The 9,843-nt window shown below is 42.8% G+C and overlaps 1 non-coding gene across 1 annotated transcript; it reads right to left on the reverse strand.

Annotated features, from left to right (window-relative positions):
• Positions 1 to 38: 38 nt before the first annotated feature.
• On the reverse strand, positions 39 to 110 carry TRNAE-UUC (transfer RNA glutamic acid (anticodon UUC)). Its single transcript has one exon. It is a non-coding gene; the product is annotated as a tRNA-Glu (tRNA).
• Between the last annotated feature and the right edge of the window lie 9,733 nt (positions 111 to 9,843).

The following is a 9,843-nucleotide window of genomic DNA, read 5'->3' on the forward strand; positions in this document are numbered from 1 at the left end:
CAGAAGACAAATGCAGGAATGTGACACAAAAGAGTAACTTCCCATACCGGGAGTCAAACCCGGGCCACCTGGGTGAAAACCAGGAATCCTAACCACTAGACCATATGGGAGCCTGTGCGTATCATTTAGGCTCATTCTCTTACAGTCAGAGCTAGTGTCCAATGTCCGCCACGGGTTTTTCATAGTTGCATTGAATGAATTTTCGAGCCCCGACACACAGCAGTAAAATACAAACACATTATCAAAGGTAGCTCCTTACAGGAGTAAAATATTAAGGATTAAAATGATCTACGATTTCTTAGCAAAGGCTTTCTGAGTGCCCGATACTAAAATGCACAATTTTGAGGCTCTGTGTTAAGGTCTGCCAATGCGGAAAGACTCGGAAAGAGGAGTGTTTCGGGGGCGGGGGTGGTTTCGAGAGCATACCACCTACACTGCTCATCATTTTATAAACAACAGACGTCTTATAAGACTCCACTGAGGATGCAGTTCCCACTCTCAGTACAACACGCATCAGGCCGAGCCTCCCTTCTCTTCTCTCCAAGGACAATGTATGGGTCTGAGAGAGCGTATTTTGATATTACATATTATAGACGTGAAATGCTTATGTCTAACAACGCTGTATTAATAAACATTCATTAAAAGCGTATTCATAAAAATGGAGAATCGTTCACATGTATAAACTAATGTCAACCGTAAGGAATAGTTGTTAATAGTTTGCCTAACTGAGCACATTAAAACGTATAGAACTGCATTCATTAAACTCGTATATCTTAAGTTAGCGTGAGTCAAGCAGAAGCTGTGTAGCTCTCATATTAAAAGCGTATTTTTCTTGTCTCTTCAGTGTGTAGAAACTTGCAAACGACCATGACCCAGCTATTGTTCTCTCTGTATTAGTTCGACACATCGGGATATTTTCCCATCCGCATGCTAGCATCTTTTAGTATAAAATGATTGTGCCTCGAAACATTTGTAGATACTTCCAAGGACAATGAGACGAGGGAACGAGAACTTTTAACCTGAGACGTGTGCCAAGCTGATGAAGTAACCCCGGATATGCCACCTACGGAAGACTGATTATGAAGACCAATCAGAAGACGATATTTTATCGAGAAATGACAAATGCATTACTTAATGTATAATTTGATAGGTTAACAATGATGGGGTGTATTGACTGACCAATAGGATTTTAGGGGAATGAATTACTAGAAAGGGATAAAAACCCATGACACAGGAAATAACCAGGCATTAGGTAGGGAATGATATTGATTACATCCCGAAACTCTGTCACACTATTCTGTGATTTGAGACTTAGACAAACCATCCTTGCCCATATTACTGCCCCTTACACTTTCCTCCTTATGAGGAGAGTGTCTCTTGCCTCTAACTTAGATAGACTTACGGCGATCTGACTGATGTCCTGAAGACGAAGACTGATCCTGAATGCTGACCTAATCAGAGGAGGGTAATTATATAATTGCTAATGGAAATTAATTTTGCCTTTCTTTCTAGGTACCAACTGCTGTATGTTTTGATAGAGACCTTAGTTAGATGTTTTCCAAATTGGTGTTCAAAATTGTTTTGCATGACGCCCAACATGCTAATGCTAATTAGAGGTTAGACGAGGTATTCACTCTGACTGACAAACTGACGTGACTGACGTGGTGCTATGCTGAACTAGTATCTTAGAAAGTTCAATGTGTTATAAACCGCTCATATCTATCTGATTATTCATGTTACTAATTTTTGCATTATCGAAAGCTTATTGCGGTTGCCATCTTATAATCGTGCTTACCTGTTTATTGACTTTGAGATTAATGCCTTTGCTACTAGATTGTAATCAATAGGGAATAAAACTTATTAACTCCATTAAGGTGTGGTTATTCATGACTGAAAGGTCATGGTTGCGCCGAATGTTCGTTAATGTCTAAAGTGAGAGATATTTTGATGTTAAACATTGATAATGTTATTGACCTATTGATTGATATTTTGATTAGTTATCTCGTCCTACGGTGTCTCACCACTGGGCCCAAAGATTCATTGGCCTAAAACTAGTCCTGATGTGTATAAATTAACATAGACGGACGCGTTAACAGTTCTGGTAGCAGAGTACGGTTAGGCCCTTGGGGGCCCTAGGACGGAGTTTTCACTGTTCAATTGTTTTCTTGTGATAATGCAATTTGGAAAGATGATGAGTTGCTAGATCTGCCATGGGCTTTCCCGGGATCTCGGAACCTGCCTAAATGAGTTGGGAATGTTCTCGGCGCCATAGTATGTGTGGTTAGGGTTTTTGCGCTTATTAAATCTTATGCACTTTGCAGGTGATTGTGAATACTTGAGTGTGATTAGGCCAATTTAAGTGTTATTTAGAAGGAGTGGGCGTACTCCACAGCATGAAAGTAGGGAAGTCGGCGTACTTCATGTGAATGCAGCGCTTGTTGCTCAAAATTATCCACGTGGTTGGTTGTTGTATACGGGCCTATTGAGGTCTAAGACTCCGGAGTATGATGTTAAAATGGTTTATGTTGTAATTTGTGCGGTTTAGTAGGTCAATCGGGCGTGGTTGACAGATCGAGTTTCGAGTTATGATGCATGTGTGTAACCTTCGGTGGAGATTTGACAAGTTCTAAAGTGCACTAGAAGGAGTCATTGACAAGTCGAGAGTAGGATTTGCGGGTCGAATTCTGCTTGCGTATGCTGGAATTGAGAAGGAGAGAGTAGCGGCCGAGGCTTCAAGTGAAATCTCTGTAAAGTTCTGAAGCGAATGTGTTACCCTTCCTGTAGTAAACCGGCAGATTTGTGTTGTCATTCAAGTGCTAGCAATAATTTGCATTAGTTTGTATGAGTTGTAAGGAGTTAGTGAGGTGTGGACAAGCCGCAAGACTTTGTCAGCTGCAGTGTGTGAGTGTGACGTCAGTGGTGCCGCGCTGGGATAGGTCAGATGTCGAGAGGGGTCGCGCACGGATTGGCTGCCGTCCGTGAGAGGCACTGGGTTCAGCAAAGGGTAGGTGAAGAGTGTCCTGGGAACAGAGCCGTTTCTGAGTAAAAAATAAGATAAAATGAATTTTGTTAAAGCATTTAAAAGCGCATTGAATGGAGATGTGTATATCGTTGCGACTGATGGGGAACCTACACCACCTGAGGGTACGCCAGCTTACACAGTTATGGAAGAAAAGGGTGTTGCACCGTGTTTATGGATAAAACAATGGCGTAAACTGACAGAGAAAGAAGGGTGTCTAGCGTTTCCTGAACATGGAACGTTTAATCAAAAGGTGTTAGAAAATCTGAGGTGGATGTTAAGTACGCAGCAACCACCTCCACGACCAGCACAGTATGAGTCTTTGGCAATTTGGGATCTGATGGCTCTTAAACATAGACAAGAAAGATTTCACAGGAGACTGACAAGAGCTGAAAAATCCTATGCAGAGGCTAGGTGGGATAATGAGAACAAAATGTGGAGACGAGGAATAGTGGATGCGTTGAAGCTGTTTCCGGCAATAACCCAAGGAGAGGAAACACAGGGAAAGAAAGCTTCTTGCAAAACTGACAAAGAGCCAGTCAAACATAAAGAGAATAAAAGATCTTGGGAAGAAGAGGACGATTCAGATGATGAGGCGTTTATGGATAGACTGTTACATGATCGTCCGCCACCTTACGCGGTGAACGACAATGTTCCAAGTACTAGCTTGGATCCTGGGAACCAGACGAAAGAGAAGGGTGTTACTGATACAGTGCAGAATAGCGATACAGCTTTGATACAGAATGGTGTCAGTGTACCCACTGCTCCAGACCCGCCGATACAGTTACAGCCTCCACCACAGATAAAAAGAATTTATCCTGATATTCCGGTGCCTGAGACTACTACGAACTTGGTGGTGCAGCCAGACCCGATATATACAAAACCAAGGTTAGTGCAGATTGAATCAACTCCGCAGTTAGTGTCACAACCGCCGAAACTGATACCTGGGTATAACCCAGTTGCGGGTCCTTTAAAAGAACCTGCACCAGGATTATTAAATCAGACCTATGGTGTTGAAGCTCCAAGAAGCTTGGGAGCAGGCCAGACACCTGCCGCTATATCACTACCCATTACAGTTGGTCCCCCGGTGCCGTTATACGCACAGGAGAAAACAAGGATGCGTGAGCAGGGAGTCCTAACTCATGAAACGATAAGAGGAGGGTCTCTTATAACTCCACAAATAATGACACAGGGAGGACAGGCTTGTGAACAATCAAGACCCTTAATGGACCTTAGTCCAATAGGAGCACCTCTTGAAGCAATGCGACAAGCAGGATTGGGAGTTTTGACTCCCCAAACCAGGAGTACAAATACCTCATACACTCCAATGATACATGCAGGGAACATTTCACTGCAGGGTTTTACAGTACAACAGCTAAATGAGTGGTTAGAGAAAACCTGCACATCACAAAGGGCTACAGCAACTACAATCGAACCTGAGAAAGAAAAACACGAAGAATACCTAAACCTAGTACGACTAGGAGCAGAAGCTGCTGAATTGGTGGATGGAACAATTGGAGTAAATAGATTGGAGTCTTACACTGAGGCAGAATTAAGGTACCTATGTCCCAAAATCACCAAAGAGGTAGGCAAAGTACACCAGAAATTAACGATTTTGGCAGACCAATACAATATCGACATTGGGAACACAAAACATTTGAAACGGAGTTACAGATTAGATTTTGACACCAAAGATTTTGAGCACATGAGATCTGCAGGCATGAAGACACATTTGAAAGAGCTGCTGCAAAGCGCACAAATTTGGGGAGCACTAGAGAAATGGGAAGGCCGATGGATGAAGAAAAAAGATAAGGGAAAAAGAGATAGTCCAGTGTCTAATGAAACAACAGTCACACCAAACTTAGAGACAGTGAAAATCCTACCTATGAGAGAAACAGCTGGTGGTGTTTTGGTGCATGTGCCTTGGTCCAGGGGAGACATTTTGTCCTTTACGAATGATTATCCCAGGTTAAGAGAAAAAACGATTGAGTGGTATCAACAGACAGATAGATTCGTGAAACTTGCGAAGTGTCTCTGGGAAGACTTAAATACCTTGTTTGAGATTATTGTTCCGCCAGACTTGTGGCTTGAGTGCAAGAGAGGGGTAGATTGGCCCACAAGGGAACCGGCAAGGGATAAAGTGACTGGAGCACCTTCTGAAGAGGTGATGAAATATTATCATAAAGTGATTGAGTTTTTGAAACAAAAGGTGTCGCCGAAGGTGACTGATTGGCAGAAAATTGACCAGACCTCTCAAGATGTTAAAGAGTCAATACATGCATATTATGAAAGATTGTTAAAGGCATTCAAACATTACAGTGGTACTGAAACAATTGAGCCGAAGGACATGAATCATCTTGTGTTCAGATTTGTCGAAGGGCTGAGACTGGAGGTCAGCCAAATGATTAAAAATCATTTGATTTGTTGGCAAGCTAAACCGATTGATGAAGTATTACAGTACGCGAAATACTGTAGTGACGAAATTGAGTTAAAACAGAAAAAGTTGAAGGAGAAGGTGATGGTGATGCAGATAAGAGCTGCACAGGCTGGAATACAGGGAAATGGTGTTCAGCAAATGATACAGCAACAACCGCAGTTGAATGGTGTGTTTCAGGCACAGCCGAGAGGTAAAGGTCGAGGGTTTGTGAACCGTGGTGCAGACATGAATAATGTTGTTGTTCAAGGTGATGGTCAAGGAGTGAAAAAGATGTCACCATGCCATGCGTGCGGGGGCGTGGGACATTGGAAACGGGATTGTCCAAATATAATGCAGGATGGTACAGTTCAGCAGAGTAACAATGCCGGTACATTGCAAAATTCACGAGGTTCAAGAATGAGACACCCGAATCAGAACTATCAAAATAATTTGGTACAAATGACAGGGGTGCAACCTATGCAGCAAATGCAAATGCCGCGTTTCTAAACAGTGTCAGTACAACCGATGCAACAGCAGATCCCCATGGTGCCTAGACAGCAAATGCAGTTACCCCTAGCTCCGATGGGACAGCAACAGGTGATGCTTCCTCAACAGGTCACAGGTCAAGTAACAAATCAAAACAACACTGTACAACAATTCCCACTAAGAGGTGAAAATGAGATGAATGGGGACTGGTCAGATGATAGCTCAGACAGTGAAGAGTGCAGACTCGCCGCATCCTTAGAGGTAGACCAGAGAGGCCCATATGTGGAGGGAAAAGTAATGGGCTACAAAGTCTCATTTTTAGTTGATACAGGAGCTACACGCTCTACTGTTCGCAGTGCAGAGGTACCAAGATTACCTCTCTCAGGGCGCACCATACGAGTGGTCGGTGTGGCTAATCAGTACCTGACTAATCCAATCACTGACCCAGTGCAGGTTGAAATTGGAAATTTCCAGGGCCTGCATAGATTTGTTGTGTGCGATTCAAGTCCAGTATCCTTGTTAGGAAGAGACTTATTGTGCAAAACCAAATGTTCAATTACCTGTTCTGATGGTGGAATAGAGGTTCAGACAAACAGTGATGACGAGGCAGATGAGGGTCAGCTTATGGAAGAAGGAGGAGAGATGAATGAAGATTACCCTCTAATTACCCTTTTCCCAGTGTTCACCTTGATCGATCTACCTACTGATCTGCAAGGATCGGTGATAGAGAAAGTATGGGATTTGACTGGAAAGGAGGTTGGATTAATAAAGGGAGTAAAACCAATCAAGGTGCAGATAAAGCCAAATGCAGTATTCCCACAAATGCCACAATATCACATGACTCAGGATGTCCTTATTGAAGTGACACAGATAATTGCAGATTTTCTCAGACAGGGAGTTTTGAAAGAAGTCCTGAGTAGTCCGTGTAACTCTCCAATTATGGGTTTGAGAAAGCCCTGTGGGAAAGTTCGAATTGTGCAGGACTTGAGAAAAATAAACAAAATTGTGGTAAAATGCTGCCCTGTGGTTCCCAACCCAGCAGTAATAATGTACCAGGTTCCTTGTGATGCTGAATGGTTTACCGTAGTAGACCTATGACAAGCGTTTTTCTCGATTCCACTTCACGAAGACAGCCAGTTTTTGTTCAGTTTCAAATTCCTGGATAAGGTATACAGTTGGTGCAGAATTCCTCAGGGGTTTTCTGAGTCACCATCCATCTTCAATCAGATATTGAAGAAGGATTTGGAACCTCTTGTGCTACCTTACAATTTGACTCTTGTGCAGTACATTGATGATTTGTTGATTGCATCTAAAACCAAAGACAGCTGCAAATATGATACCATTGCTTTATTGAATCATTTAGGGAAAAACAGACATAAGGTGTCACTTAAAAAGCTGCAGTACTGCCAAAAAGAAGTAAAATATTTGGGGCATCTGATTGAGAAAGGGTCCCGAAGAATATCCAAAGAGAGAATAACAGTTGTTTTACAAATGAATCCCCCAACAACAAAGAGAGATGTCAGAATGTTCTTGGGAATGGTGGGCTACTGTCGCCAGTGGATACCCAACTTCTCGATCATTTCAAAACCATTAACGAAACTGACAGGGAAGGAAGTTAAGGAGGAACCATACACAATCACATTGACAAAAGAAGAGCTTGAGTCATTTCTAGAGCTGAAAGAATGCATGTGCAGAGCTCCAGCATTAGGAATGCCTGATTATGAGAAGCCATTTTTGTTGTTCTGTCATGAACGTGATGCTTGTTCTTTGTCTGTTTTAACACAGGTCCATGGAGATGCAAATCGCCCTGTAGCATATTTTTCGGCTACTTTGGACCCTGTCGCAGCAGCCTTACCGGGTTGTTTGCGAGCAGTCGCAGCAGTTGGTCAAAGCCTTTCACAATGCGAGGGCATAGTTATGGGATATCCCCTAACAGTATTGGTTCCACATTCTGTTGAAATTCTGCTGACACGAACCAAGACACAACACATGACAAATGCCCGACTTACCAAATATGAGACAATTATTCTGGGGTCACCAAATGTCACATTGAAAAGGTGTACTGTACTGAACCCGGCAACTCTACTTCCCATTGAGAATACAGAAATAAAAGATGGGGAAGAATTTGAGCATGATTGTCTGGAGGTAACTGAGCTCAGTACCAAACCTCGCTCAGATATAAAAGATACCCAGTTAAAGGAAAACGATTACATTATGTTTGTTGATGGGTCCTGTCTAAGAGATTCATCAGGAACCTTGAGAGCTGGTTATGCAGTATGTACCATGTCCGGTATAGTCGAAGCCTCCTGGCTCGAGAAAGTGTTTTCTGCACAAGTGGCAGAATTGATAGCTCTCACAAAAGCCTGCCATGCTGCTGTAAATTTAAAGGTCACAATCTATACAGACAGCAGATACGGATTTGGAATTGTGCATGATTTTGGCCAACTCTGGTCACAAAGAGGGTTTATGACATCCTTTGGTTCACCAGTGAAAAATGGAGAACAGATAAGAGATTTGTTACATGCGATTCAGTTGCCTCTTGAAATTGCTGTGGTGAAATGCAGTGCTCACACCAGATCACAAGATTTTGTGTCAATGGGGAATGGTTATGCAGACCAGGTTGCCAGATTTTGTGCATTAAACTGTATATCCTTTAAAGAACAATGGGAGCTGTTACCACAAACTGAGAATGACACAACTTTAAGTTTAGCATTACGAGTGGTTGATACCTTAGACGAATTAAAGACACTACAAAGCCACGTTGGTAAGGAAGAAAAACGTTCCTGGCAGAAAATGCAGTGTATACAGAGAGAAGACGATATTTGGGTATCAAGAGAGGGAAAACTAGTGTTGCCAAACAGTCTTCTGTCACAATTTGCCCGATTGTATCATGGGCAGGCTCACTTGGGAAGAGATGCCATGATCAGATCATTTAAAATCGATTGGTTCAATCCAAAATTCAGACATGCCGCAGAAATTACTTGTCACAGATGCGTCATTTGCCAACAAATGAACGCTGGAAAAGGAACGGTGGTAACTTTGATCCACATTGGGAGAGCTGGTGGTCTATTTAATAAGATACAAATGGATTTCATTGAAATGCCTGTTTGTGGAGGTCTGAGATACGTGTTGGTGATTGTGTGTGTTTTTAGCCATTGGATTGAGGCATATCCCACACGTAGGAATGACAGTCTTACAGTTGCAAAACTACTACTCAGAGAATTAATACCCAGGTTCGGGTTTCCGGTTTCTATAGAATCAGATAGGGGAAGACACTTCGACAATGAGGTGATTAAGCTCCTGTGTGCCGCACTCAACATTGAACAAAAGCTGCATTGTAGCTATCGCCCTGAAGCTTCAGGACTAGTCGAACAGATGAATGGTACTTTGAAATCAAGAATAGCAAAAATGTGTGCAGCAACAAACATGAAGTGGCCAGATGCATTACCTCTAGTGCTGATGTCTATGAGAAACACGCCAGATAAGAAAACAGGATTGTCCCCACATGAAATCCTCATGGGCAGAGCAATGAGGTTACCAGCGGTACCTGCAAATGCACTAGTGAATATTACAGATGATATGGTGTTGGATTACTGCAAAAGTTTGGCTGACGTGATTCGCTCTTTCTCTCACCAGGTGGAAGCTAACACGTTACCACCAATCGGCGAACCAGGACACTCTCTGCAAGCTGGAGATTGGGTGGTTGTCAAGAAGCACGTAAGAAAATCGTGTCTTGAGCCGCGTTGGAAAGGGCCATATCAAGTGATATTGACGACCACTACTGCTGTGAAGTGTGCCGGGGTTCCCAACTGGATACATGCCAGTCATACAAAAAGGGTAGCGTGTCCTGTTGAAGAGGAACTTGAAAATTCCGGTGCAGCAACCTCAAGAGGAGAAGTCTCAGAATCAGAGATCAGTCAAG

This window comes from Pleurodeles waltl, chromosome 4_2 (genome assembly GCF_031143425.1).
Source record: "Pleurodeles waltl isolate 20211129_DDA chromosome 4_2, aPleWal1.hap1.20221129, whole genome shotgun sequence".
NCBI lineage: Eukaryota > Metazoa > Chordata > Amphibia > Caudata > Salamandridae > Pleurodeles > Pleurodeles waltl.